We start from the raw sequence: 5,153 nt of genomic DNA on the forward strand, positions 1-5,153 counted from the left end.
CTGCAAACAATCCTGGGAACTGTAGTTTGTTAAGGGTGCTGAGAGTTGTTTTGGTACCCCCCCCATTTATGTATGCAACAACTGTGGCCCATGTTTTTGTTAGCCCCCAAATGGAAAACAAGCGAGGTCCCAACCAAAGAAGATTGGCAGACTTAACGTATAGAATAAGAGAACAAGAAGAACATACATTTAAAGAAGATTGGAAAACATTGATTGAATATATGGAAAATAATTGTGTACAGCTGAAAACACCAGCAGCATTAACAGTGTAAATAAGTTCTGATAGATGCAATACAGTAATGGAAAATGGATTGTTATAGTTTTTGTGAAATATGAAGGGATATAAGATATGTAAAATGAACCATGGAAAGAGAAGAAGGGAAGTCACTGATATCTTAAGTATGTAAAATGTTTGTTTGAAATTGTAAAACAGAAAATTTAATAAAAGTTAGAGAGAGAGAGAGAGAGAGAGAGAGAGAGAGAGAGAGAGAGAGAGAGAGAGAGAGAGAGAGAGAGAAGAGAGAGAGTTGTTTGGGTACCCTATACAGAGCTCCAGCTCCAAGGGAGAAACATGACTGTTAAGGTGTTTTAAATGTATTGTGTGGGTGTGACTACCAAAATCAGTATGTGACCACCAGAGGATGTATGCTTCTGAATACCAGCTGCTGGAAACCACAGGGTGGGAGAGTGCTGTTGAGCTCAGGTCCTACTTTGGGGCCTGTCATGATACCTGGCTGGCCACTAGGAAAACAGGATGCTGGACTATAGATGGGCCACTGACATTGTCCTGTTCCAGCAGGGTCTTATGTTATTATGGCCGCCTTTCTGATTGCCTGTACCTGGCTCACTCCTTAGTGCCTGCTAACAGCTATAAAATGAGTCTAAAAGCAACAGCACTGGATGGGGTTGGTTTTTTTTTAATCGTCTGATAACTACCTTTCATAGTACATTACGCACAAACTTTGTTCCAGATGCTTAGCTCTGGGCACTTGGGGCTATCTGCATACTTCTCTATTCTTCTCTATGCTGCCAGCTTCCTTGTGCAGAACTAACCACCTTCTTTGTAACTCAAGTTCGCCTGGCTGAGCTAATCTAAACATAAGAGCAGCAAGGTGCAGATTTCATCCTTAAAATGTAATAGATTTTATTTATCCAAGATCAACAAATAGCATCACAATGCAAAGTCTAAATTTCTTTGTTGCCCAGGGGAGCCCAAGAGGCAATAAATCAAAGCAACACAGCAGCCAAATGGGTGATTGTTTTCAATTAAAAGAAAATAGACCTTGCCTTTCCTTGTCAGGATACACACTTAAGAACATACTAAATAATCAAGCTAGAACGTCTGCTCTCGGGAACAGTTGTTTTGTTTTAATGGAAAACCCTCGATGAATAAAAAAGTAGGAGGATGAAGCTCCCTACACATAGCAACTTCTGGTTCTGTTCTGAAATTTATTAGCACTAAAGGTGACAGTGTCAACAATTTTGAGTTTACAATATGCATTACCAAAATGGAAGGCACATAATGCTGCTTAATCCTAGGCAAGTTTACTCAGAAGTAAGGCACAATTATTAAACTGGCTTTCTTTTTTCTTTAATAAAAATGACTTTTTAAAAAAGAGTAGAAGTCAATTAATTCAAGAGGACTTACTCGCAAGTAAATGTGCACGGAACTACAACCTATACACACACTTGAGAAGCAAATAAATGGGGGGGGGAAATGGCCCCCTATTCTGCAGATGCTCTTGAGGGCCTTGCCAATTTTGGGGGTAGTTTTTCCAATATAAATTTTGCCCAAGATGACTATTTTAATTTTCTTTGGATAAGCTTCATGTAAATATTGGAGGGAAAGTATTAAAATCCCACCTCCATTTCTGTGATACTCATTTGGTTTCATGAGCTGCCAGAGTACAATAATATCTACTAGCAATGATAAAGTCCTTTATATTATATTTAAGCAAATGTTTAATGGTTGGGAATAATATGGGCTGTTTAAGTGATGTGATTTTTTAAAATAATTTAAACTATATTCAATATACACAGAGGCAAGCAGCATTAGATACCTTTGGAGCACAAGTCCAGGAGTTCCTTATATCTAAGCTGCTGCAAGCATATGTGATATTAAGCACATGATAAACAGCAGCCAAGAGGGTCTGGATCAGGGGTCAGCAACCTTTTTCAGCAGGGGGCTGGTCCACTGTCACTCAGACCTTGTGGGGGGCCAGACTATATTTTTTTGGGGGGGGGATGAACGAATTCCTATGCCCCACGAATAACCCAGAAATGCATTTTAAATAAAAGGACACATTCTACTCATGTAAAAACACACTGAATCCTTGAATCCTGGACTGTCTGCAGGCTGGACTGAGAAGGCAATTGGGCCGGATCCAGCCCTGGGCCTTAGGTCAGTGGCGTAGCGTGGGGGTGCAGGGGGGCCGGCCGCACGGGGCGCAACATCTGGGGGTTAGGGTTAGGGGCCGCAAATTCATGGGTTAGGGGGTGCAAATTACTTGCCTTGCCCTGGGTGCTGACAACCCACGCTATGCCACTGCCTTAGGTTGCCTACCCCTGGTCTGGATCAAGACCACAATATGCAAGGAAGAGGGTTTGATTCCTTCTTCCTGCAGAAGAAGAAGAAGAGGAAGAAGAGGAAGAAGAGGAAGAAGAGGAAGAAGAGGAAGAAGAAGAAGAAGAAGAAGAAGAAGAAGAAGAAGAAGAAGAAGAAGAAGAAGAAGAAACAAACCCCTTTCTTCCAAACTGCTATATTCTCCCCAGGAGAAAAGCTTCTATTGTTGTAAATTATACACCTACAGTCAGGAAAACATTTGCTACATTTTCTTAATAGGTGATCAAATATAGGCAACCAATGCTGAGTATTCATTTACCACAGTGTTCACATAACCATTTGACAAGCTGGTTGTCTGCATTGTTCAGCCAAGTAGTGAGCAGTACTTTCCTTTTTTAAACAATCCCATTGCTTCTCTTGATTTCTTACTAGGTGCAAAAGTGTAATAAGAGATTCCTCATGGTTGGACAATACTTCCCCCATTTGACCATGTAAACTGGTAACATTCCCACTAGGCAATGATCATTTGTTTAATATAGTCATGGGCACCCTAGAATTCTTCCTTGAAAGTCATCGCTGACCTACATTATCCACACAGAATTGTTCGTCCAGGCAATATGAGTAGATACTGATGGGGCTTCTCTGTTGATCTTATTAATAACTCTCCTGGAGTGGGTTGCTTTTGGTTGAGGGCATGCCACTTTATTATTATTATTATTATTAATTGAATTTATATACTGCTCTACACCCACAGGTCTCACGGTAGTTCACAGAATAAAATCAAAATAGAAAACCACAAAATACACAATCAAAATAAAAACAACAACCCAATAACCACCCCCTACTAGAAATAGAAATATAATACATATCAAAGCTAACAAACTTCAGCCTGAAAAGTGAAGGCTTAAAGTTCTCTCGCCCCACCGCAGCTCTTCCCATCTCGCTCCTCCCCCCCCACCCCCACCCCGCGACCTTGCTGTGCTAATGAAGTATTAACAGGCTTGTCTCTCTGGATCAAGTCAGATAAGGACAAAGTACAATATTATAAAAGGCCTCACACGAGGACCCTGTCACAGTTAAAATTCAATTTAGTACGGTATAGTCTTAGGACACCAGCTTGAGAAATTTCAGTTTCAACTGATCTAAATCGTTTCAGATCCATCTGTCTGCCTTCTGACAATGCATTATATTAACATACATGCTATGAAAGCACCTGCAATAGCTTCCTATGCTTAATTTATGTTCCACACCTGCCACGCAACAGCATCTTGAGCACATTGCAGGTTTTGGGCATGCAACCTCACCAAACTGGATTAAGGTGAACATGATGCCACAGGAAATGTTCTTTATGTAAAGTGTGAAACCATTTTTATCATGGCTGTTTTCTAAATCTTTCGGTTTTCCTTTGCTTTGCTTCTAGATGCACAATGCACTTAAAGCTCTAAAACTGTTGTTGGTGTTTGGTTATATAAAATGCCACCGAGTTTACAAGGCACTGATTAACGTAGCACTTATTGTTCTCATTAAAGATTGCCTTTTGCCCTGACATTGTGCAGATCAGGCCGCCCGTTAAGATGGCATACCTAGGGATCATGGGTGTAGGCAAGATTTTTGATAGGGGGTGCAACCTTTTGTTAGGGGGGGCAGCACCTCATATTTGTATTGTATTGATTATGTGGGGGGCAGCTTCCCCCCTGCCCCCCCCAGCTACATCCATTCCTAGGATGCTCTCTTCTGCAGAATGTCATGTTCAGTTGTGCATATGAGCCCCATGTTGTACATATACGGATTACAAGCTAATTGGCAGCAATAATGTGGGATGGAGCTTGGGGGGGGGGGGGCTTCAACGGGAGGGGAGAATTGTGCCAAATGGGCTTGGATCCTGTTATGTACTGAGTTGAATAGGATCCAAAATGCAGCAGTCTGATTGGTCCTAGAACAATGCAGCAGCATGATTGGTGTGCAGGAGCCACCCAATCCAGCTCCAGGTGGAAGTGAATCCGCAACCTGATTGGCCTACAGGAGAATCCCGGAATTAGCCAATCATGTGCAGCCCATTGTGTAAATAATGTATATAAAGCAGATATTTTGGGGGAACTTCCATTCCTCCTCACTACTATGAACTGAATAAAGAGCATGAAATCCACTCTCCACTCCGAGTATATTTCAGACCCTAAAACAGGTTAACAAGCAGCTTCGATTCGAATTGGGGAAAAGAACAAGCCGGCTGCCTTTTGCGCCCGTGACGTGCCCACAGCTTAATTCCTTGCTGATCGTCACAGCACCTGCCGCATATGGCGAGGGAGAAACGAGTGTGGCTTCCTTCTTGTCCGCATGGCGAGAGGGTGCACGGAGCTCTTCCCCTGCTGCGGGCTCCCTCAGTAAACGTGCATAAGATCGGGTGCTTTGCAAGGCAACCAAGCCCCATTCCTGCGGGTTTAACCGGGGTTTCCCTGAGGCCGCCTTGGCGTTTCCCTTCCTACGGGCGCGCCGCTTTCTGACAGGTCCTGAGGCGAGCAAAAGGGAACTCGAGCTTTAGGCGGGAACCGCCTCCCCGGGCAGGCTCCGGCCTGGGGCCTCGGCTGCCGCC

This window comes from Podarcis melisellensis (genome assembly GCF_964234715.1).
Source record: "Podarcis melisellensis genome assembly, chromosome: 12".
NCBI lineage: Eukaryota > Metazoa > Chordata > Lepidosauria > Squamata > Lacertidae > Podarcis > Podarcis melisellensis.